At 47.7% G+C, this 26,011-nt stretch overlaps 1 long non-coding RNA gene across 2 annotated transcripts in view; it reads right to left on the bottom strand.

Moving 5' to 3' along the window:
* Positions 1-11,502: 11,502 nt before the first annotated feature.
* The window catches only part of LOC140428814 (uncharacterized), a 101,948-nt gene continuing 87,439 nt past the window's right edge, over positions 11,503-26,011 (bottom strand). For both annotated transcript variants that reach the window (XR_011948898.1, XR_011948897.1), the window contains 2 exons: positions 22,797-22,895; positions 11,503-12,948 (listed from right to left, as the gene is read on the bottom strand). This is a non-coding gene — a long non-coding RNA (uncharacterized lncRNA). The remainder of the gene's footprint in view (positions 12,949-22,796; positions 22,896-26,011) is intronic.

The raw sequence follows: 26,011 nt of genomic DNA, 5'->3' as shown, positions 1-26,011 counted from the left end.
TTCTCCCTCTGTGTACCAGAATCGACGGCGGAATGTGGCTACTAGGGGCTTTTCACAGTAACTTCATTACACTGTTCATGTAAGCCTACTTGTGACAATAAAGATTATGAAAAGACTTTTATTATAAATAAATATCTTCATAATAGGAGTTCCAGCATCAAAGGAAAGCAATGAAGAACTTTGATAACTACAGCAAAGATATAAAGTGAAATTTGAACTGCAGCCTTCCCACCTTTAATTATGTTTATTTTATTATTAAAATCGATTTACCATCTGTTCCAGTAATAAAGCCACATGGAAGTGTTAAAACAAATATTTCACTCATTTATTAAATGAGCAACAAACTCGTGAATCATCACATTTATATGCATTTTTAATTAAACACAGCAGTTCTGGAACCTGATTACATTTCAGCATCATGAACAATTTTATGTTGTTGCAGGACTGGGTGCTGCAGTGGGCTAGCGCACTCTCCTTTCACTCCAGAACCTGCTTTGGAATTCAGCCCAGAATGAGAAGCTGTGAATCTTTTCTCTCTTAGTGACTGTGAGGATCTTACTTGAAATGCTTCACCCCTTTTTTTATTGATACTGCTGTGACAAAAATAAAGATTATATTTATAGTCATCAGGGGCAGCACGGTAGCACAAGTGAATAGCAATGTGACTTCACAGTGCCAGGGTCCCAAGTTCGATTCCCCGCTGGGTCACTGTCTGTGCGGAGTCTGCATGTTCTCCCCGTGTGTGCGTGGGTTTCCTCTGGGTGCTCCGGTTTCCTCCCACAGTCCAAAGACGTACAGGTTAGGTGGATTGTTCATGATAAATTGCCCTTAGTGTCCAAAAAGGTTAGGAAGGGTTAGAACATAAGAACTAGGAGCAGGAGTAGGCCATCTGGCCCCTCGAGCCTGCTCCTCCATTCAATGAGATCATGGCTGATCTTTTGTGGACTCAGCTCTACTTTCCGGCCCGAACACCATAACCCTTAATCCCTTTATTCTTCAAAAAACTATCTATCTTTATCTTAAAAACATTTAATGAAGGAGCCTCTACTGCTTCACTGGGCAAGGAATTCCATAGATTCACAACCCTTTGGGTGAAGAAGTTCCTCCTAAACTCAGTCCTAAAGCTATTTCCCCTTATTTTGAGGCTATGCCCCTAGTTCTGCTTTCACCCGACAGTGGAAACAACCTGCCCGCATCTATCCTATCTATTCCCTTCATAATCTTATATGTTTCTATAAGATCCCCCCTCATCCTGCTAAATTCCAACGAGTACAGTCCCAGTCTACTCAACCTCTCCTCGTAATCCAACCCCTTCAGCTCTGGGATTAACCTAGTGAATCTCTTCTGCACACCCTCCAGTGCCAGTACGTCCTTTCACAAGTAAGGAGCCCAAAACTGAACACAATATTCCAGGTGTGGCCTCACTAACACCTTATATAATTGCAGCAGCAACTCCCTAGTCTTAAACTCCATCCCTCTAGCAATGAAGGACAAAATTCCATTTGCCTTCTTAATCACCTGTTGCACCTGTAAACCAACGTTTTGCGACTCATGCACTAGCACACCCAGGTCTCTCTGCACAGCAGCATGTTTTAATATTTTATCATTTAAATAATAATCCCTTTTGCTGTTGTTCCTACCAAAATGGATAACCTCACATTTGTCAACATTGTATTCCATCTGCCAGACCCTAGCCCATTCACTTAGTCTATCCAAATCCCTCTGCAGACTTCCAGTATCCTCTGCACCTTTTGCTTTACCACTTATCTTAGTGTCGTCTGCAGACTTGGACACATTGCCCTTGGTCCCCAACTCCAAATCATCTATGTAAATTGTGAACAGTTGCGGGCCCAACACTGATCCCTGAGGGACACCACTAGCTACTGATTGCCAACCCAAGAAACACCCATTAATCCCCAGTCTTTACTTTCTATTAATTAACCAATCCTCTATCCATGCTACTACTTTCCCCTTAATGCCATGCATCTTTATCTTATGCAGCAACCTTTTGTGTGGCACCTTGTCAAAGGCTTTCTGGAAATACAGACATACCACATCCATTGGCTCCCCGATATCTACCGCACTGTTAATGTCCTCAAAAAATTCCACTAAATTAGTTAGGCACAACCTACCCTGTATGAATCCATGCTGCGTCTGCCCAATGGGAAAATTTCCATCCAGATGCCTCGCTATTTCTTCCTTGATGATAGATTCCAGCATCTTCCCTACTACCGAAGTTAAGCTCACTGGCCTATAATTACCCGCTTTCTGCCTACCTCCTTTTTTAAACAGTGGTGTCACATTTGCTAATTTCCAATCCGCTGGGACCACCCCAGAGTCTAGTGAATTTTGGTAAATTATCAGTAGTGCATCTGCAATTTCCCTAGCCATCTCTTTTTGCACTCTGGGATGCATTCCATCAGGTCCAGGAGACTTGTCTACCTTTAGCCCCATTAGCTTGCCCATCACTACCTCCTTGGTGATAAAAATCCTCTCAAGGTCCTCACCTGTCATAGCCTCATTTCCATCAGTCACTGGCATGTTATTTGTGTCTTCCACTGTGAAGGCCGACCCAAAAAACCTGTTCAGTTCCTCAGCCATTTCCTCATCTCCCATTATTAAATCTCCCTTCTCATCCTCTAAAGGACCAATAGTTACCTTAGCCACTCTTTTTTGTTTGAGGTATTTGTAGAAACTTTTACTATCTGTTTTTATATTCTGAGCAAGGTTACTCTCATAATCTATCTTACTCTTCTTTATTGCTTTTTTAGTAGTTTTCTGTTGGCCCCTAGTGATTTCCCAGTCCTCTAGTCTCCCACTGAACTTTGCTACTTTGTATGTTTTTTCCTTCAATTTGATACTCTCCCTTATTTCCTTAGATATCCACGGTCGATTTTCCCTCTTTTTACCGTCCTTCCTTTTTGTTGGTATCAACCTTTGCTGAGCACTGTGAAAAATCACTTGGAAGGTTCTCCACTGTTCCTCAACTGTTTCACCATGAAGTCTTTGCTCTCAGTCTACCTTAGCTAGTTCTTCTCTCATCCCATTGTACTCTCCTTTGTTTAAGCACAAAACACTAGTGCTTGATTTTACCTTCTCACCCTCCATCTGTATTTTAAATTCCACCATATTGTGATCGCTCCTTCCGAGAGGATCCCTAACTATGAGATCCTGAATCAATCCTGTCTCATTGCACAGGGCCAGATCTAGGACCGCTTGTTCCCTCGTAGGTTCCATTACATCCTGTTCTAGGAAACTATCGCGGATACATTCTGTAAACGCCTCCTCAAGGCTGTCTTGACCGACCTGGTTAAACCAATCGACATGTAGATTAAAATTCCCCATGATAACTGCTGTACCATTTCTACATGCATCAATTATTTCTTTGTTTATTGCCTGCCCCACCATAATGTTACTATTTGGTGGCCTATAGTCTACTCCTATCAGTGACTTTTTCGCCTTACTATTCCTGATTTCCACCCAAATGGATTCAACCTTATCCTCCATAGCACCGATTTCATCCCTTACTGTTGCCCGGATGTCATCCTTAAATATCAGAGCTACACCACCTCCCTTACCATCCACTCTGTCCTTCCGAAAAGTTTGATACCCTCGGATATTTAACTCCCAGTCGTGACCATCCTTTAACCATGTTTCAGTAATGGCCACTAAATCATAGTCATTCACGATGATTTGCGCCATCAACTCATTTACCTTATTCCGAATACTACGAGCATTCAGGTAAAGTACACTTATGTTGGCTTTTTCACCTCTGTTCTGAATCTTAACACCTCGATCAGTAACCTCTCCTAAGTTATATTTCCTCTTAACCTTTCTCCTAATTTTCCTTGTCGTTGAACCCATATCTTCATGTAACAACCTGCCGTGTCGCTTACCATTAATGTTTTCACTTCCCGTTTTATTTCTTTTAGTAGTCCTGCTCCTATTCACTGAGCTCCCCTCAGTCACTGTAACTTGTACTGTCGCCCTTTTTGATTTTTGACTGTGGCTTCTCTGCCTTACACTTTCCCCCTTCCTGCCTTTTATTTCTGTCCCTGATTTACTACCTTCCAACTTCCTGCATCAGTTCCCATCCCCCTGCCACATTAGTTTAAACTCTCCCCAACAGCTCTAGCAAACACCCCCCCTAGGACATCGGTTCCAGTCCTGCCCAGGTGCAGACCGTCCGGTTTGTACTGGTCCCACCTCCCCCAGAACCGGTTCCAATGTCCCAGGAATTTGAATCCCTCCCTCTTGCATCATCTCTCGAGCCACGCATTCATCCTATCTATCCTGACATTCCTACTCTGACTAGCTCGTGGCACTGGTAGCAATCCTGAGATTACTACCTTTGAGGTCCTACTGTTTAGTTTAACTCCTAGCTCCCTAAATTCAGCTTGTAGGACCTCGTCCCGTTTTTTACCTATATCGTTGGTGCCTATGTGCACCACGACAGCTGGCTGTTCACCCTCCCCCCCCCCCAGAATGTCCTGCAGCTGCTCCGAGACATCCTTATTGGGTTATTGGGTTACGGGGATAGGTTGGAAGTGAGGGCTTAAGTGGGTGGTGCAGACTCGATGCGCCGAATGGCCTCCTTCTGCACTATGTGTTCTAATGTAGATAATCATTGGGTCATTGTATAGTTAGAGCACAAAAGGAAGCATTTGGTCTGTGCTGGCTGCCTGAAGGGACAGTTCACCTGGTCCCACTCCTGTGTCTTCTGCCCACAACTCTGCACTTTATTTTCTTTTCAGATTATTATCCATCCCCACTTGAATGCCTCGATTGAACCTACCAACACCACCCTCTCCGGCAATGCTTTCCAGATCCCAACCACTCGCTGTGTGAAAACATTTTCACCGTTGTTTCTCCTGTCAATTACCTTAAATCTCTGCCCTCTGGTTCTTGATCCTTTTACCGATGGCATGAGTTTCTCCTTATCTACTTGTCCAGACTGGCATAACTTTGAACACCTCTATCAAATCTCCTCTCAACCTTCTCTCCTCCAAGGAGAACAATCGCAACTTCTCCAATCTGTCCACATAACGGACATTCCTCATCCCTGGAACCATTCTTCATTATTTTTTTCTGCATCCTCTTTAATGCCTTCACTCCCTTCCTAAAGTGTGGTGCCCAGAACTGGATGCAATAATGCAGTTGAGGTCAAAACAGTGTTTTGTACAGAATTAACATAACTTCCTTGCTTTTGAACTCTATGCTCCTAAAGATAAAGCTCAGGATTTCATATGATTCTTTAACCGTTACCTCAACCTGTCCTGATGATTTATATACACCCAGATCCCTCTGCTCCTTCAGCACCCATTAGAATTATACCTTTGATGTTGCCTTTCTGTATTCTTCCTGCGAAAATGAATCACTTCACACTTCCATACAAAAAAATCTCACCTGCTACTTTCCCCTACCCCCGCCTCCAAACGCTCCATTCCACCAACCTGTCTATGTGATTCTAAAGTTCTACACTATCCTCCTCACTGTGTTTTCAAGGTCTGGATCAGCCAAATTCCTGTCCATGTAGCTATTGTCCTGATTATCCATGAGCTATAACTTTCCCACAAGTCCTTGAGCTATAATGTGCCCACACATCTGTTGTGCAGCACTTCAGGTGCTTCTGTAAGTCCATGTGCACCACATCAACTTTACCCTCATCAACCTTCTCTGTTACCTCATCAAAAATTTCCAGCAAGTTAGTTCACAGAATTTTCATTTCACAAACCCGTGCTGTCTTTTCTTTAGCATTTGCCCAAATGACGATTAATTTTGTCCCGAATTATCTTTTCCCAAATCTTCCTCACCACCAAGGTTGAACTGCCTGGCCTGCAGTTTCTAGGCTAATCTTTGCATTCCATTTTGAACACGGGTATAACATTTGCAATTCTGCAGTTTTCTGGCACCACCCTTGAGTCTAAGGAAAACAGGAAAGTGATGATAAATAATGAAAAATGAAAGTGATGAGCTGGTCAACCCACCTATAGCCCATCTTCATCTCAATGTCCCAAATGGAATAACCTTCTTGGGCAAGATTTGCCAAAATACATCCTTTGTATCATGGAACAGGATTGCGGCAAAACACAGACTAAGTGGCAAACCAATCACCTTACACTCAGAAAATGAGGAGAGTGTCACTTGGCTTCAGGAATTGTTATACACTGAATAGAATATTGGAAACGGTGGCCAAGACCTCCACAATTGCCACTCTCACTTTCATCAGTATCCTTTGATGCATCCCATTTGGTCCAGGTCGCTTATCAACTTTAAATACAGACAGCTGAACCAATACCATCTCCCTATCAATTTTAAACATCTGCATTATCTCCTCTTTCACCATAATCTGGGCAACATCTTGTTCCTTGGTAAAGACAGATGCAAAGTACTCTTTAATATGTCAGCTCCGCTCTCTGTCTCCATGTGTTTTCTCCCTAAATTCCCCCACTCTTTTTACCTCCCTTTACTATTTATAGGTGTGCAGAAGTCTTTTAGATTCTCTTTTTATATCAGCTACAAATCTCTTTTCATACTCTCATTTTGATTCTCTTATTTGATTTTTCACTTCTGCCCTGAACCTTCTGTATTCCGCCTGGTTCAGTTATATTATCTAGTTGACATCTGTCCAAGTGCACTTTTCTTCTTCATCTTAATCTCTATCTCTTTTGATGTGGCAATGCCGGCGTTGGACTGAGGTGGGCACAGTGAGAAGTGTTACAACACCAGGTTAAAGCCCAACAGGTTTGTTTGACATCACTAGCTTTCAGAGCATTGCTTCTTCATCAGAGTTGGGCAGAGACAACAGCCTGACCAACAGGACTAGCATGCAATGCAGCAAGAAGATGAAATCCTCCTTCGAGCTGCTAGGATGAGTAACCATCTGTGTGACCCTGGCATCACTCGTGTTCTTGACTTCTGAAATCTGCCCCCATCCCTAATATGGCAGTAAAACTCCACCTACTAGCATTTTACTCAGAATCCACCCTCCAGGAACCCTCACTGCATGTCCTGCCCTCTATGGCCAGGCGCCTTGCCCACATCTGTCACCAGCTAGAAACCACCTCCCATAAAACTGGCATGCCAGCATCTCACTGTTTCCTTTCTGTGTCCCCAAGGATAATGCAGGCCATAATAAATGGAAACAACAGAATATGGGCAGGGACATGTCCAAGATATGGTCCACACCCCCATTGAAGAAAGGGCCATGAAACTTGCAGGGGAATCCGAGGGGTGAGCATGCACCAAAGAAGTGACAGCCCAATGCAACAGTATCTAGATGTCCTATCTCAACTAAATCTGTCATCTCCCACAGCTCTGGCCTTCCCAACAGCTGATCCCTGTCCTTTGTCCTCCAGGATCCTCATCAGATGATGCTGGGCCTTCTGCGGTTGCAGTTCACTCTCCAGACCTTCAGAACACCTCAGAGAAGACCTCCGGGGAAGACAGGGGCCAGGATTCTCCAATCCCGTGGCAGAGTGTCCACGCCGTCGTAAACACCGGCGCATTTTATGACCGTGTGAACGGGCCGCTCCCACGACTAATTCTGGCCCTTCCAGGGATCCAGCACGGCGCTGGAGTGGTTCGCGCCGCTCCAGCTGCAGATCCCGGTGCGAAATGTGTGCCGCGGGATCCGCGAATGTGCAGTTGCGCCGGCTTCGACATGCGCAGTGGCATCGGCACCAACGCACGCATGCGCAGTGGCCTCCTTCAACGTGCTGGCCTGACTCAACATGGCGCAGGACTACAGGGGCCGGCGCGTAGGAAAGGAGGCTCGCAGCCACAGAGGCCGGCCCGCCAATTGGTAGGCCCTGATCGCGGGCCAGACCGCATCGGAGGGCCCCCAGGGTCGGAGCCCCCCTCGCCCCCCAAAGGCCGCCACCTGACCCTTGCGCGCCGAGGTCCCGCCGGCCCAGAGCAGGTTAGAATGGCACCGGCGGGACTCAGCTCTTTTCTTACGGCCGCTCGGCCCATCTGGGTCGGAGCATCGGTGGGCCGGCCGCATAGAGCGGCCCGCGACCGGCGCCGCGCCAACCACGCTGGCGCCAAATGCGCCGATTCTCCGCTCTGTGGAGAATCGCGTGTCGGCGTCGGGGCGGCGTGGCGCAATTCGTGCGGCCCTCCGGCGATCCTCCGACCCAGCGCGGGGTGGAGGATCCTGCCCACTGACTTTTCAGCACTGTCGTCACCAGTACCATCCAACAGCGCAGAGATTATCACCCTGGTGGGAAACGTTACCGGCCAAGTTCCTGGCGTACATTCTGGTGAGCACCACACATGCGATAGCACATCAAATGGAAGCAGGGACTTCCGAGAAAGTGGTCGGTCGGATTACTGCCCAATCCCAGGGAACAGCTGCCCCCAAGACAGATGTTGCGCCTCTGGAAAAGATGGCCCCATCACTGGTGGGGGGGCAGCACGGTAGCACAAGTGGATAGCACTGTGGCTTCACAGCGCCAGGGTCCCAGGTTCAATTCCCCGCTGGGTCACTGTCTGTGCGGAGTCTGCACGTTCTCCCTGTGTCTGCGTGGGTTTCCTCCGCGTGTTCCGGTTTCCTCCCACAGTCCAAAGATGTGCAGGTTAGGTGGATTGGCCATGATAAATTGCCCTTAGTGGCTAAAAAGGTTAGGAGGGGTTATTGGGTTATGGGGATAGGGTGGAAGTGAGGGCTTAAGTGGGTCGGTGCAGTCTCGATGGGTTGAATGGCCTCCTTCTGCTCTGTATGTTCTATGTTCTATGGTGCAGATGCAGATTCAGAGTCAGAATTTACAGGAGAGACTGTCAGCTACATTCCAATATCTGCAGGTACAACTGGAGGAGTCCATTCGTCTTCAGGTACAGGAGACATTGCTCCTGCAACCCAGGTCAACACTAAAAGGGTGGCATCCATGGTGGAATGCCTGGGGCAGAAGTCAGAGCCTTGTGTCAGGACATCCAAGGTTTGGGACTCACTGTGCTGTCTATGGCCGAAATGCAGGACAGGAGGAACCAGTCATAGGTGGGCAGGTGCAGATTGTCATTGTTGTAACCTCCTGAACTTGGTCCAATCACAAAGGTGATGTCTGAGGGCATTGCGAGCATTGGATAGACACTGACTGACCTTAGCCAGTCTCAGGGGACCATGTCACAGTAACCGAGGGGCATGGCTCACTCACTGAGGGACATGTCCAAGTCACATGGCTGAGGGCATCAACACTATGGTTCAGATGAGGCCAGGCAGACAGGACTGGCAGTGCCAGATGATGTTGAGGCCATTGGAGTTCACTCCATCCCATGGTGTAGCCTGGGAGCACCCCAAGGGATAATGAAGAGTGGAAGCCCATCCCGAGGGAGGTGGAAGGGTGGGGGCACAACCCAAGGCCTCCCGCAGCGGAGGCACTAAAACACCGCAGCCCTTTTGAATTTCCCCCCCCCCACCTTGCACCTCACACTGGCGCATCTGCTGGGCAGCAGGCAGAACAGAGTGACACCATCACCTGTGACACCCAAAAATCGGCCAGGCCCATCCAGGCCCAGGTCGTCCAGAGTACGGGCATCACAGAGCAGAGGATGCATCGGGTCCATTGATGTCCACAGGGACCCACCCTCACCACAAAGTGAGAGGCTGTGGGAGCCGCCATGTGAGACTGCCGAGTACGATAGCTTCTCCAGTCTATGAGCCCAATGCTTGCTCCATCTTGCCCCACACCCCCACCAAAAATAATGTGGCTGAAGAGAAGGAGTTGCCATCGTACATTCAGGGATCATCTAGGCAGACAATGTCATGTTATCTAAAAGACAGGAGTCAGACTTTGTCAGACAATGAGGAGCACCAGATCTCATCTCAGTGAGTCGTCATCATCCTACGTCCCGCTGCTACTGCCAACCCAGGCCCAACACCCTGTTGTGATGCGGAGATGATATTCGGAGGAGGAGCTGTGGTTGTGGAAAGGGGTGAAAGGCAAAGGGGAAGTTGGGGAGGTCAATGGTACAGAAGGGACTGACGGCAAAGGTTGGGGGTGATAGCTACAGAGCTGCCGGTATTCTGGCCTTCGGGTCGATGAATTGGGAGCTAATCAGGTTCTCCTTGCTTCGAACAGTCTGCAGGACTTGCTCTCTGGCCTGTTGAGTCACCTCTGGGTCCTAGTCTGGCTCATCCTGGATACTGCCTTCATCCGACAAGACCTGCTGTTCTTCCCCCGCCTCAAGCATGTCACCCAGCTGCTGTGTGATGTTGTGCAGGACACAAGGTACTATGATGCACTCAACACTCTGGGGGTTGTCTTGGAGAGCTCCACCAGAGCGGTCAGGCAACGGGAGTGCACCTTGAGGAGGCAGATGTATTAATTGATGATGCTCCTTGTTGCTGAATGAGTATTGAGATTCCACACAGGCATCATCAACCTTGACCTTAGCAGGTAGGCCTTGTCACCATTTTGCCAACCCCTCACCTGAGGGAGAACCTTAAAAGTGCCAGGACCGTCTGACTGCCAGGATATATGTATCATGCATGCTGCCTGGGTATAGTGCATGGATGTTCATGATGTTCATCTGCTGATCACACATTAACCGCATGTTCAAGGAGTGGAACCCTGTTTTGTGAATGAAGGGCAGCCCCTTGTTGAGCCAGTGCTCTGAGGGCATCATGCGTGTTATCAATACCCCCCTGGATCTGGGGAATGCCAATGAAGGCAGCAACTCCAACAGCCCGGGCATCTTGGAGGGCCTGGTCCAGGTTAGAATGTGTGTAAGTTGTTTCTTGGGTGCATAGGGCATCACAAGATCCTACACACATTCCACCCGAGCATTGGAACGAGCCAGATGCATAGGGGTTGAAGGCAGCTGTCAATCTGATGGCCACCAGAAGCGGGTGTCCACCTTTCCCTCGCAGTGTCAGGTCCACCACCATCTGACATAGGTGGCACACGATCTCCACCTATATGCAGTCCGGCAGCTCCTTGAATGACAAACGCCGGCAGTAAAAGTGTGGCCCAATGTAGTGCCACATTCATACATTCTACTTAGACTGACGGCTGGTCGACACATGAGCCTCAGCAGCTGGCCCCAGTGCTCTTGGGCAGACTCCTGTTGTGCAGAGTCTTCCCTGGACTGGCCCTGGCGCTTTCACCACCCTGCATCCGCGACGGCAGCAGCAGCCGGGTAGATCGATAGCCTATGTTTCGAGTCTGCAGGACGTTTTGACAAAGAGTCATACGGACGCAAAACATTACCTCCCTTCTCTCTCCAAAGATGCTGGCGGACCTACTGAGTTTGTCCAGACTATTCTGTTTTTGTTTCAGATTCCAGCATCTGCAGTAATTTGCTTTTATCTTAGATAGCTAGCATGGCAGGCTGAGTTCCAAATTCCATTTCTGTGCGTGGGGAGGGGGAAAGTGTTGCCAATCACCAACCGTGTCACCAATAATGTTACCAATCAAGAATGATGCACTTTAAAGTCACCAGGTATCAAATGATACCACCACAAGGCATTACCGGATAATGATCAAAGGACCACACAACCAGTTCAAGTTCAAAGGTGGTTTATTTACACACAAGGATTACTTCGACATGCAACACAAAACACTACAAGTTAAACTACACCTAACAACTACAATAACCTATACTTAACTTCAGGGCAACCGACTCTATGCAGATGGACAAAGCCTTTGTCCGGATCTTGCGTGGCTGGGTGGAAGAAGTGGCTCTGTTTCTGCTGGGCTCATCCGTCTGGTAGCGATCATTGGTCTTGAACTTGTCTGTCTGGTCGTTATGCTGCACTTGGGTTGGCATAGGCCGGATCTAAGAGAAACCGAGGACATGGCTGTGTCCCTTCTTATCCCTCTGGGAATTCGCGCTCTTTGGGTCCTTAGCTTGAACCCAATAATTCAACAGGCTTCGATCACTGCTTTCCATTTTGGCCAATAAAGGGGCTGGTGCCTTGATGGCTGGGCGTGTCCTTAACGGTCATTGACCTTGGCTGTTTGGGCTCCCTGAGTAAAGGGAGTGGCGCCGATTAGTCTGTATCTGTATCGGTTACCTGAGTACAGTTCTTTTTTTCTGGGGAAATGGGCCATTAGAATGCAAACAAGCGGAGGTTTCGACCGCGTCTAGATGTCTGGGTTGCAAATACACACACAAGCTCTGAGTCTGTCTGAGTCCTGGGTTGGCCATAATTCCCATGGTCCTTTACAGGTGGCCATCTGAGATGGCTACATCCCATCCTCTTCATGCTGAACGCGAAGCATGGTGGATCACACTGTTGATCCCTTATCCATCCCTGGTGTGCCAGTTACCCTTGGTCAAGGACAGGTTCTACACTACTCTGTCCTATGTTTGAGACATTTACCTAACATTTTATGAACACATCATACATTCATAATTTCTAACGGGTCACTATAAAACATTTCACTGTTCCGCACAATGAATATCGAACTAACACTATCTAAGCTACTCTCATGCTGCTCGTAAATATCAAAAAGAACTTAGGTACAATACAAGATTTTAAAACAGCAGCATCACATTCCTACTTAATCCATCAAAGTTAGAGAGGTATACGGTCTTTATTTTTAACAGCGATTACAGTGTTTGTTGAGTTGGGTGAATTCCAAAGAAAGGGGCTCGGAATGCATATATCGGGGAACGGGAGGCTCTTTTTTGCCATTTGCGGACTCTTAAGTGTCTGGATAACACTGCAGATTATTGCAATCACCAGAAGGGCCTCTACTGTGTATGAAAGGGGGTACCATTTGGCAATGTTTTCGCACCAAGTGGGGGTTTCAGTGTCTATATCTATGTGTGGTGTGGTGTCCGGGTTAGGGGTGTCATGTTGTGTGGTGGTGTTCAGGGCTGGTGTGGTGTGTGGTACAGAGGCTTGTAATGCGCGCAGTTGTAGGAGTCCAGCGATGATCACAATGTAGGTCATCAGTCCTCGCTTCATCTTGTCGTCTGTCTTCCGTTTTCCGTATATTCCTGGGGGTGCAAGCATAATATCTGTTATTATCTTCGATTAATATCTCGTTTATTTGTGTTTCTCTCCTTAACTTCAATTACCCATTAGAATCGTCACCATGTGTGACTCCCTCATTTTGTTTTTTGAAATAACATTTTGAGAGACAAGACATTGCCAAAAGAAATGTCTTTGTAAGTGCAGAGATTCTCGCAGCTGGTGTTCGCTGCGGGGAGTGTACGGACACTTTCTCCATCCAGTCTTTCCTTTACTGCAATCAGTGATGGCTGAGGCTCATCTTACTAGCTGAATTTTAGGGCGGCCAGTTTTATAGAGTTTCCTTGTCCAAGGTCCAAAGGTAGTTCGCGTGTAGCAGCATATGTGGCAACCAAGTGTGTCAAACGTGTAAATAGCAGGTGGGGAACGACCAGAGGGTCGCAGAAGTTAAAAGGATGAGTGCACAGACTGTGCCAAAGGGCATTCTTTAAACCACAATAAAAGAGCAGAGAAGGGAAAACTAAGACCTGCCAAAGACAGTTAAAAGTGTAAAGAACCTTTCCAGAATACTTGAAGTGACGGGAACATGAGGTGCGTGTGGGCCGTGACAGGGCAAGAATGGGTGGAATCCCCAGGTGGGGCAGTGATCAGTGCTGTTGCTCCACTACCCGAGCTTAACTGACCGGATGCATTTGGGGTCCTCAGGCAGGGCGGGGATTAGTGCCGTTATTCCCTACCTGGGTGACCTAGACGAGCGGAAAGAATTGGTAACACATGTGAGATGCATGTGAGATGAGATGCAATTGTTCCTTTAACGGCCATTGGTCAGTAAATGGCGTCAGAAGAGTAACTATGACTGTGTCAAGAAATTGGGTGTCAGGCCGACATTAATTAAAACCATGTAACAAGAAGAAAGAAAGAAGGAAAATAAAAAGACGGGCAGGCTCCATCAGAAAGTAGGACACCGTAATTCTTATGCGCCATCTTTTTCTCATCATCTGAACCCCTCAGGGTTCTGTATCAAAAAGCGTTGTAAAAGGATTATCATAACCAGAGTCAGAATCTGAATCATCACCATCTCCCGGTTGCCAGACTCGTGTCTGCCGTTTTTGTGTCGTGGCCGCGTGGGCCGTCGTGGAATCCAATTCGTCATGTCTAACCAGTCTACAAGAGTTGTCGCGGTGCCAAAAAGGGGTTCGTCTGTCATGAGGCGTAGGGCGGTGGCAGTGAAGGGCAAGTTACTGTTGTCGGGCGGTGGTGGTGGCTCTAGCTGTGGCTGTGGAAGGGGGTATAGGGGGCTAATCATGCCTTGGTAGTGGTACCGGGGGCTGGAGTGACTGGGGCCGCGGAGGTTGTACCAGTGGTCAGTGATCGTGGTCAATTCGGGGAGGCTGGCTCTGTCGTCGGAGTCAAGCTCAAGGTGGAAGTCATACCTGTGGGCGGAGACAAGGTCGGGTCTGTGGGCGTGGATGTGCTGTCAGGGCTGGGGGAGGGTTGGACTAGGTTGTCAATGGGCGGGGCGGAATCGTCTGCTATTGCGAGGGAGATGTGGTGGGAGTGGCTACATTGGGTTCCATAGACTTTGAGCTGGTTGATGTGGAACCAACCAGTTTTACCATTGGCATACGTTATCTTGTACACAGAGGGGCTTACTTTGTCCGAAATGGAGGAGGGTCCTGCAAATTTGGGGGAGAGGAAAGAACTGTGATTGTAAAGGGAAATCATTACTTGCTGACCAACTGTGTACTCTACGGGGTGGACGGTTTTGTCAAAGCAGGCTTTACTCTGCTTCCTTCTAGCGTCCAGTCGGACAGCTGCAGCGAGCTGTGCTGCTTTGATATTGTCTGTGACGTATTGGACCACTTTTTCGTGGTGAACGCGGTGACTGTGGGGCTTGCCAAATTGAGACCTAATAAATATTCAATTCCTTTCATGGGCCATCCGGTCATGAGAATGTGGGGGGTGAAACCTGTGGAACTGGAAACGGTGTTCAGAATAAACATAAGGGCAAATGGGAGAAATGTGTCCCATGTGGTATTATTCTGTTGCAACATCTTTCTATTGGTCCCTTTTAAAGTGTGATTCCTTCTCTAAACAATGAATGAGGGGGTGATACGCGAAGTGAAATTTTTGTTTGATTCCAAAAATCGTTCGGACATTTTGCATGATTCTGCCGGTGAAATGGGAACCTTGGTCTGACTCGATGCTGTGGGGGAGTCCCCATCGAGTAAATATCTGTTGGGTCAAAATCTTAGCTTTGGCCTTAGCAGTGATTGTCCGTGAGGGAAATGCTTCTCCATTTTGTAAAGGTGTCGATTACCACTAATACGTATTTGAAACTATTTCTGCAAGGGGGGAGGGGGCCAATGTAGTTGAGTTGCAAATTTGTCCAAGGGCCATTAACAGGTCGGGTGTGTCTCAATTGTCCCTTGTTGGAGTACCTTTCAGGATTGATCTATGCACAGATTAAACAATTCTCAACATAATGTGTTACATCGGATTTTAAATTGGGCAACCAGCACAAAGGTCTTAAATGGGCAATGGTATTGTCTATCCCCTGCTGTCCGTGTCCGTCATGAAACTAATAAATTATCTGGTTTCTGTCCTGGGTGGGGACCAAATAAATTCCATTTTTCAAAACTATACCGACCTGTACCATCAGTGAGTCCTTGCATTTGTCGTAGGGGGCTGGGAAGTTACCATCTAAAACTTGTTTGAGAGTGTCGTCTGCCTTTTGGCCCTGGGATAGATCCTCGATATTGGTCTGAGAAACCTGGACTGCGTGTATCGGTTCACTTTCGTGGAGTTGCCAAACGTGACCGTGGCGTGATCATGACTTAGCTAAGGTGTCTGCCTTTCCATTACCGGGTGGGGAGGAACAATGATGGCTTCTCACTTTAATAATACCGTACGTGTGGTCTTTAGCTGTCCTAAGAATGTGTTTCATCAATGGGGCTGAGGGTCGGGCTTTGCCATTAGCGGATACGAATCCTCGAGATCCCCACAGGGGCAGGAATTCTGTCAAGCTTTTGCACACATCTAAACTGTCCGAATGTATGTCTGTGGGGTTGGAAAGGAATCGGGGTGCTGCACTACATATGCTATGGCTGCTAGTTCTGCTGCTTGTGATCCTAGGTGGCCGGGCAATTTTAAAGATATTTCTTCTAATGCGCGTCCCTGTGCGTCTTCTACATAAATTCCACAACCAGTTATTATCTTTCCATTTTCTATCATGGAGGAACTGTCTACATAAATCTTTAAAGCATGGTGTGGATTCTGCGTTTTACTGCTTGCTCGTGTGTGCAGTGACTTTGGAATAAAGGGTCCTGTGTGGTGTTGGGCTGCTATGATCTGGCACTCGTGGGGTCCCTGCGTACTGAAGGTTATCTGCTAGAAATGTGCAGTTCTTTGCACGTTTGATTGTAATGTCCCTTCATTGTAACAACAGTGTCCAGCGAGCTGCTCTGATCTGGCTGACTGAACCGTCCTTTAACCTACCATCTAACAATAGCTACGTTGGGGTGTGCTCGGTTAAAATCGTTACTGGGTTAAGGCCTGTGATGTATGCAAAATACTGTACTGCCCAAAAGACTGTAAGCAAGTGCCGTTCACAGGCTGTAAATCCTTGCTCTACGGGATCCAAAATTTGTGAGGGTTTGGTCGGTAGTTGCTACTTCTATGGCATAGGGAGAGTGTGGGTCTGGAACTTGCAAAGTGGGGGCTGTGCCTAGGACACATTTTAATTCATCGATGGCGTCTGTGTGCTGAGAAAGCCATTCCCATGGGGCGTTCTTTTTAAGGAGCTCTGAGAGTGGGGCTGCTTTTGTGGCAAAATCATCTGTATGGTTCCTCCAATATCCAACTAATCCTAAGAATGACCGGAGTGCAGTGATATTGTTGGGCAGGGGCAATTTAACTATTGACTCAATTTACTTATGTTCGATCTCTCTCTTCCCGTGGGTGATAATGGTGCCTGAATAAAGGAACTTTTCATTTAAGATCTGGGCTTTTTTTGGGTTGACCCTGCATCCAATGGATTGCAAAAGACCTAGTAATTCTGAAAGAAGCTTTACATGCTCTTCCTTTGTGTCCGTCTGCAGGAGTAAGTCGTCCACATACTGTATAAGGCATTCGGGCGGGAAAATTTGGAAAGTCCGTTGGCCAATTGTTGGTGGAAAATGGAGGGGGAGTTGTGGAATCCTTGCGGGAGGCATGTCCACGTATACTGCTGCCCTTGAAATGTGAACGCGAACTTATATTGATAGGTCTTGTCTAGAGAGATGGACCAAAAGACATTGCTGATTGTGGTAATACCAGGTATTGCGGTACCTGAGAGGTGGATGACCATTGGTTAGACCCAGGAGTCTACCATTGGCTGATGTACATAGCTCCGCCCTGAGAAGCGGAGTATAGGAACCGATGCCATCCCAGCAGCCTTCACTTTCTGTACCGAAGCTTCTGGGGAAGAGTTCTAGCAGATTAAAGCCTATTAGTTATGCCTTACCTTGTCTTGAGAGTAATTGATTGCGCATCAATTTAATCTGCTACAACTTCAGTTGAAAGGATGGATCTCTGTATCAAACCGGAGTGCCTTCAGCTCAGCCCCCACACTGGCTGGCGTGCTTTAAGGGCTACCTCAACACGGCCGCCGACACCCCCACGGAAGGACAAAAGATGCATCTCCTATGCTCACGGGTCAGCCCTGGAATCTACCCTCTTAGCGAGGAGACGGCGAATTATGCTGCCGCGATTGAGCTGCTGGAAGGACATTATACTGCCCTGTGAACCAGGTCTACGCTCGTCACGTGCTGGCGACTAGGAGGCAAAGCCCCGAGGACACGTTGGAAGACTTCTACCGGGCGCTGCTGGTGCTGGGCCGGAACTGTGGCTGCCCGCCAGTTTCGGGGAATGAGCACACGGAACTTTTGATCAGGGATGCTTTCGGGGCAGGTATGACCTCCCCCGATATCCGCCGAAGGCTCCTAGAAATGGACACTCTGGGACTTGCAGAAGCACGGGACCTGGCGGGGTCCATGCACGTTGCATATAAAAACGCGCTGTCCTTTGCTCCCAATTGCGCGGCAGCCCCCTGGGCTGCGTGGCACCCCGTAGCGGCATCCCATCAGACCTTTCCCCTGACCCAGCAAGCCTGCGCGGCAAGACAGCCCGCCAACGCCACCGGATACCGCTGTTTCTTCTGCAGGCTGGCGAATCATCCCCGCCCGCGCTGCCCGGCCCGCACCGCCACCTGCAAAGGGTGCGGCAAGAAGGGCCATTATGTGGGGGTCTGCCAGGCCCGCGCCGTGGCCACGGTCTCCAGCGACTATCGGCAACCTCCCTTTCAGGCCCCGACCGCCCAGCGCTCGCAGCCACCCCCCTATCCTAAGGCCACGTGCGACCCGCGGGCATGGCCATTTTGGCCCCCGGACACCACGCTGGACGGGTGGGCGCCGCCATTTTGGCCCTCACCGCCGTCATCTTCTTCATCCCCGGACACCATGTGCGACCCATGGGTGACGCCATCTTGGATGGGGCCTCAGGCCCCCAGCACAGCCGACTACATGCTGCACGACCAGAACTCTCCATTACTGCAGCTGGCCTCGGTGACTCTGGACCAGAGTCGGCCCCGGACGCTTGCGAAAGCGACAATGACGATCTCCATCAACGGCCATGAGACGTCATGCCTGATCGACTCTGGGAGCACGGAAAGCTTTGTTCGCCCTGACACGGTAAGGCGCTGTTCTCTTGTCACCTATCCCGTAAACCAAAGGATCTCCCTGTCCTCCGGGTCACACGCGGTGGAGATAAAGGGGTTCTGCCTAGCGAACCTCACTGTCCAACGCAGGGAATTCCACAATTTCCGCCTGTACGTCCTGCCGCACCTCTGCGCAGCCACCCTCCTTGGGCTGGATTTCCAGTGCCATCTGCAAAGCCTGACTTTTAAATTCGGCAGCCCTATACTCCCCCTTACTGTCTGCGGCCTCGCAACCCTTAAGGTCGACCCGCCTTCCCTGTTTGCGAACCTCACCCCGGATGGCAAACCCGTCGCCACCAGGAGCAGACGGTACACTTCCCAGGACCGGACCTTTATCAGGTCGGAGGTCCAGAGGCTGCTGAGGGAAGGGGTCATCGAAGAAAGCAACAGTCCCTGGAGAGCTCAAGTAGTAGTGGTAAGGACCGGGGAGAAACATAGGATGGTCATTGACTACAGTCAGACCATCAACAGGTTTACGCAGCTGGATGCGTACCCTCTCCCCCGTATAGCTGACCTGGTGAACAGGATCGCGCAATACAAGGTTTTCTCCACGGTGGATCTCAAGTCTGCCTACAACCAGCTACCCCTCCATAATGGTGACCGCCAGTACACTGCCTTCGAAGCAGACGAGTGGCTCTATCACTTTTTAAGGGTTCCCTTCGGTGTCACAAACGGGGTCTCGGTCTTCCAACGAGAGATGGACCGAATGGTTGACCGGTACGGCTTACGCGCAACGTTTCCGTATCTGGATAACGTCACCATCTGCGTCCATGACCAGCAGGACCACAACACCAACCTCCGTAAATTTCTCCAGACCGCAAAAATCCTTAATCTGACATGCAATAAGGATAAATGCGTGTTTAGCACCGACCGTCTAGCCATTCTAGGCTACGTAGTGCGAAGTGGAGTCATAAGCCCCGACCCTGAGCGCATGCGCCCCCTCATGGAGTTCCCCCTCCCTCACTGCCCCAAGGCCCTAAAGTGCTGCCTCAGGTTCTTCAGCTATTATGCACAGTGGGTCCCCAATTATGCAGACAAAGCCCAACCCCTGATCCAGTCCTCAACCTTCCCCCTGTCGACGGAGGCCCGCCAGGCCTTCAGCCGCATCAAAACAGACATTGCTAAGGCCACGATGCGCGTCATCGACGAGTCCCTCCCCTTCCAGGTCGAGAGCGATGCGCCCAACGTAGCTCTGGCGGCCACCCTCAATCAAGCGGGCAGGCTGGTGGCTTTCTTCTCCCGTACTCTCCATGCTTCCGAAATTCGCCACTCCTCGGTCGAAAAGGAGGCCCAGGCCATAGTAGAAGCTGTGCGACACTGGAGGCATTACCTGGCCGGCAGGAGATTCACTCTCCTCAAGGACCAATGGTCGGTTGCCTTCATGTTCGATAATGCACAGCGGGGCAAGATTAAGAACGACAAGATCTTGCTGTGGAGGATAGAACTCTCCGCCTACAATTACGAGATCTTGTGTCATCCCGGGAAGCTGAACGAGCCTCCTGATGCCCTGTCCCGCGGCACTTGTGCCACCGCACAAGTGGACCACCTCCCATCCCTCCACGAGGACCTCTGCCACCCGGGGGTCACCCGTTTGTTTCATTTTGTCAAGATCCGCAACCTACCCTACTCCATCGCGGAGGTCAGGACCGTCACCAGGGACTGCCAAATCTGCGCGGAGTGCAAACCGCACTTCTACCGGCCAGAGAGGGCGCACCTGATAAAGGCTTCCCGTCCCTTTGAACGCCTCAGCATGGATTTCAAAGGACCCCTCCACTCCACCGACCGCAACACGTACTTCCTTAACGTGATTGACGAGTACTCCCGGTTCCCGTTCGCCATCCCCTGCCCAGACATCACCACAACCACCGTCATCAAGGCCCTCCAGGGTATTTTTACACTGTTCGGTTTCTCCGCATACATTCACAGTGATATCCTCCTTTATCGGTGAATCCCGCCGCTCCTGCCGAGGCCCAAACACACACCGACACCCCCTACAGGCGCCTTTCCCCCCGTCCACCATTTGCCCCAACAGCGCCGCCGACGCCCTCTCCAGGCGCCTTCCCCCCCTGTCCACCTTTTGCCCCAACAGCGCCGCCTAGGGGTGACGAAGCTGCCTGGGAGGACGACATCACGTTCCTGGAGTCGCAACCGCCGGGACCCCCATTAGAATCACCGCCGAAGCCCAGATGCTCCAGAAGGACGACCAGGCCACCCGATCGACTGATTACTGCACTATGAACACTTTGTTATTACCCTCAACATCGCGGTACCTCCATACCTGGTCATACCATGCGAAAGGCGACTATTAACGCTGGCTATCACCCCGCCGGGCTCTTTTTTAACAGGGGGTGAATGTGGTAATACCAGGTATTGCAGTACCTGAGAGGTGGGTGACCATTGGTTAGACCCAGGAGTCTACCATTGGCTGATGTACATAGCTCCGCCCTGAGAGTTGGAGTATAAGAACCGATGCCGTCCCAGCAGCCTTCACTTTCTGTACCGAAGCTGCTGGGGAAGCGTTCTAGCAGATTAAAGCCTATTAGTTATGCCTCACCTTGTCTTGAGAGTAATTGATTGCGCATCACTGATGTCCAGCACTGTGAAGTACTTTGCCTGTACTCCCTGCTTGAGCATGGTCTCGGGACTCGTGGCAACGGTGGGGGCTGCAAAAGGGGTGACCTTGTTAAGTTCTCGGTAGTCAATTGTCAGTCGCCAAGAACCATCGGATTTTTACACGGGCCAAATTGGGGCACTATTTGTTGAGGCTACCAGCTGAATTACTCCTTGATCTAATAAGCTTTTGATGACTTTTGAAATCTACCCTCAGCTTGCTCTGGGAAACCGTATTGCTTCTGTGGCTTAGGATCGGGACCTGAAATTGTGACCATTCGTGGGATCTTCCCACAATCGTGTTTGTGTTGGGCGAAGGAAGCTTTATGTTTTCTGAGGACCGCTCTAATTGTCTGGTCTGTTTTAATTGTTTGCGGATCAAACCAATAGTCTCCTACTGAGCAAATCCTATGTTCATAGTCCCCTACTGTGAGCGTAGCGGGGGCTCTCGCTGTTTAGGCCATTTTCCATACACATCTATTCACGGGATCAAAGGAAAGGTTGTGGGAGCTCATAAAATCGATTCCTAGAATGTGCTTGGCTGTTTGGGACAAGTCAACTAAAACAATGGGGTGTCTGATGCTTATGGTTCCTATCTGAATATCTACATTGGGGGCTGTGATGTATCCCTGCTGTACGTGTCCGGTAAATCCACTAAGGGTGATGGTGTCTGTGGTGGGCCATTTTTCACGCTGGAACATTGTGGAGGAGTTTAAAGTGGCGCGGGACCCTCCTGTGTCCCAAAGAAATTCTACTGGATGTCCCCGAACTGTGCCTGTGACTACTGGTCTGCCTGATTTGTCCCAGAGTGTGTCGCAGATCCAAGTTGGGGAGTCCGAACACCGTCAATCTGTAGTGTTGATTGCTGAATTATCTGAACAGGCGCTAACACTATGTATGGACCTAACATTGTTCCTAGGTGGGGGTCCTGTTTGTTGGTGGCGTCGCTGGTTCGGGGAGTTTTGTCTCTGCTCTGGGATGCTGTCCTTCATATCTAACCTCATTTATCCATGCTGGGTCCTGGTTAGGCCTGACTAGGTGCATGTATGCTTCTATCTGTTCCTGATCTGCCTTCCTGTGTAGGGATTGTTTCCAAGCTCTGGAGAGTCGCTTTAATACCCACACTTCATTGTGTGTGTGGTCTGCGGGGTCGTAATTCACACAAGCCTTTTGACCTGCTTCTGTGGCGTGGGAGACTAAAGTGCGGGACCATTTAGTGGTGTCGTCATCATTTAAGTGTGCGCAGTTCAAATACTGCCTTAAAATGGATCCAAAGGCAGTTTATCCAAGACATCCCTTTGCAGCAAGTATTACTGGGTCTGCTAACTGTATCTAAAAGTGGATTTTGACTTGACATGGGAATTGCTTGAGTGGAGATAAAATATAGCAGTTAAGAGTTTATATTTCAATCTCATTGTCAAGCATTGTTCAACTATTTTCATTATTATGTTAAAGTTAGTTTTAAGGCTGGATTTACACAATGTTTGTTTTAATACACCGTATCCTTACTTGTGCAAGGAATCACTCCTGGAGCGTAGTATCTTTTCTTCACAGCTTTACCGTCTTGTATCCTAGCAACTGTTCAGGTCCAGTCTGGGATCGAAATATCTGTAACAGGGGTGAACAAATATATTTAATTTATGCTTTGAAATTGGTACAGCACCACCAATTGCCAGATACAGTAAAAATGTTGTTGGCAAAATATTTCTTCAGGATTTTAAATTCAGTAGCCTTGCAGTGTTGTCTATTTGAGAAATTTACCATTTCTGCTGTCTCTTCCTGCTTCATCCACCAACATCTAACCATTGGAATCACTATCATACAAGGACATTTAATCCTTGCATCCTGGCCAAACCTTGGTGCCAATTAAATAAAATAATTACTGGGTAAGTAAAAGGAGATGTTGGGTGGGATTTTCTAGCTCTTTCCACTAGTGGGATGTTCAGATCTGCCGAAGGCAACCTCCCATGATAGGGCCCCCAGCAGTGGGGTTAGTGAGCCACGCAAACGCTGTAGATGTAGGCGGGATTGAAAGAGCCGCATCTGCTGCCGGAAACTACACTACAGAAGGCCGGAAAATACATCCCATGAACCCTCTGTATGCATGATGCAAAATTAAAAAGTAGGAAACAGAGTGGTGCAATTACAAATGTACCCAGCTGGTGAGGGCCCTTCATGCTGTTGAACATGTGTTCAGCTATGACTCCACTTCAAAAGCACTTTTGGATGTCTGGTGGTCATGAGAGATGCCGTATACATGTAAGCCTTTTATATGTATAGCTTCATCATTCATTTCATTGATCACTTGCTCCTTCCTTATAAGGTTCTTCATATAACCAACGCTCTTATGAATTTCATAGTTAAGGATGCCATTTTTCTGCATCTAAACATTATTTTTAATATAGTTTTTATTATTAACTGTGCCTGGAGCTTTCAGACAGGTGTGTATATATGTTCTGAATTGCACCTCTTGGAATTTATTGATTTGGACCTTCTTTCCTGTCCAAGGTTCCTGCCTGTGTTGTTGCCTCCCAAATCACAGCAGCTTTCTGCATGAATATTTCCGACCTGGTTTACTTCCTGATGCATCAATGAAAAGGCAGAACAAAAACCACAAAGAAGTGGAAAGTGAAATTGGGATTGGTAGCTATTCCACAGGCACTGCAACACCAAAGGCAGCATTTGTGACATGCACGCAAGAGCATCGCTGACCGACAGTGCATTGGATGCCATGCAGTTTAAACGGTTAACGCACATGCATTGAATGTCAATCGTCACCATATGGAGCATGCAAATAATGTTGACACTCCATTTTCCAGCCTATGTCCTCAAGGGATGTTGCCCATCAAATGAAAAGTTGAACACATGTTCAACAGCATGAAGGGCCCGTGCTGTTTAAAGGAATCACCAACCACTTACAGTTTAGTTGCTGGATTACTTATTCTGGTAATTGCTGTAATTGTACAAGTGTGATGTAAGTAATAAACTCATATTTTATATATTTTTTGCAGTTATGTTATCAAAACCTGAGTAAAGATGCATGTAGACAGTATGTCTGCTAAAGCATGAGTAAGGAGGTCATAAAAATTAGGCAATCATTGATTTTACAGCTGAAGTGTTCTGCGAATAGATATGAGGACCGTTTACTTATTTACAGCCAGCTCGTAATGGAATATTGTTCACATTTAAATAACAACTGGGGTATATAAAGTTTATGAGCGGTATTGTGTTTGGTCCTGGCTAAACAGATCATGGGACATCTTGTGGGAGGAGACAGAAAAAGGCCTTCTGCTTTGGTCACAGATGATGTAATTAAGGGGAGGAGCCAGGTCTGTCTGAAAAAGTTCTTCCTCGGATTTTAATCTGAACAAAGCTGTTTCAGTTTTGGTCTTGAAAGACTCCCTCTCCAAAGATCCTGTACAGAGAAAAGCAAGTAAAAAACCTGGTTGTTAACTTTATTTATGAGTGATATTTGAACTCTATTGGTTTGCTTAATTGGTAGGTTTAAGAGACAAGTTAAAGTTTCTCCTTTTTCTTAAGAACTGTTGTAGCTGTCAACCACAAAGCTATGTTGTTAATGTGGTTAATTCTGTGTTTAAATTAAAGGTTGTTTTAACATAAAAGATATGGGTCAGTGTTGTCACTCCTGTGGTGCTTTCTTCACAATTTTACAAATTGAAAATAGTTGGGTTCTCATCCAGGCTCTGAACACAAACTTTGCATGTTTTCTATGATTTTTTTAAAGTTCCAATAATCTATAAAGAATTACCGAGTCTGATACTGAATTATCATTTTTCTTGCCAACTTGAAGGCTGTGCACAGATCAGTTGTATATGCAGAACGATTAGGACAATAAGCAGAACACAACATGAAGCAGGACACTTGTTTAGCTATTCACCTATAATTCTAATTTTGCAAATTAACTTAAAAACCTGCTTAACTTTTCCAATGAGGGTTAGAAATATTAATCAGGTTCCAGAGATTGGGCAAGATTGGGTAAGATATTGACTACGTCACTGAGATTGTGCAAGAAAAAAGCAAAGTAACGTTGATGCTGGAAAATTAAAATCATAGTTCAATGTTGCAAAATATGACAAGTGAGTGGGAACACCTTCATTGTCTAAGTTCCACTTCAAGTCGAACGTTATCTTGACTCAGACATACAGGGTATTTATAAAGCTTTTGTATAAATCTAAATTTTAATAACTTTAGATAGGACGATGAAAGAAGCAAGTCATAAATAGCCCATAATGCTTAATGCTTTAAAATAATACAGTTCAGATGTCTAGGCTTGCACATAACACTTGATTAATAAGGGGATCAGGGGTTATGGGGACAATGCAGTCGAATGGGGATGAGAAAATATCAGCCATGATTGAATGGCGGAACAGAAGCGATGGGCTCCTATGTCTTATGGTCTTATGGTCTACTTAACCTTTTGTGGCACATTAGGATTAGGGTACTCTGATTTTCCAACAGTTTACGTTTTCTTCCAATGTCGTCAGTTTTCAATTGCTTTTAAAACATATTGTTGCTCTTATTAGCCTTAGTTTTATTAGTTCTAGTTCTGTCACCTTTGCTCACGAGTCGCCAGGTATCTTTCTGATACCGCCACGTGGTTCAAGCTCTAGTTATGATTAATAAGACAGCACACCGCTTAGTAAGAGTTAAATCAACGATCATTTATTATATACAGCAGTAAATACTTATCCAATAATCCTACT

This window comes from Scyliorhinus torazame, chromosome 8, assembly GCF_047496885.1.
Source record: "Scyliorhinus torazame isolate Kashiwa2021f chromosome 8, sScyTor2.1, whole genome shotgun sequence".
Classification (NCBI taxonomy): Eukaryota; Metazoa; Chordata; class Chondrichthyes; order Carcharhiniformes; family Scyliorhinidae; genus Scyliorhinus; species Scyliorhinus torazame.
Note: the sequence above shows the minus strand (reverse complement) of the source record. Positions and strands in the feature narration are given on the sequence as shown.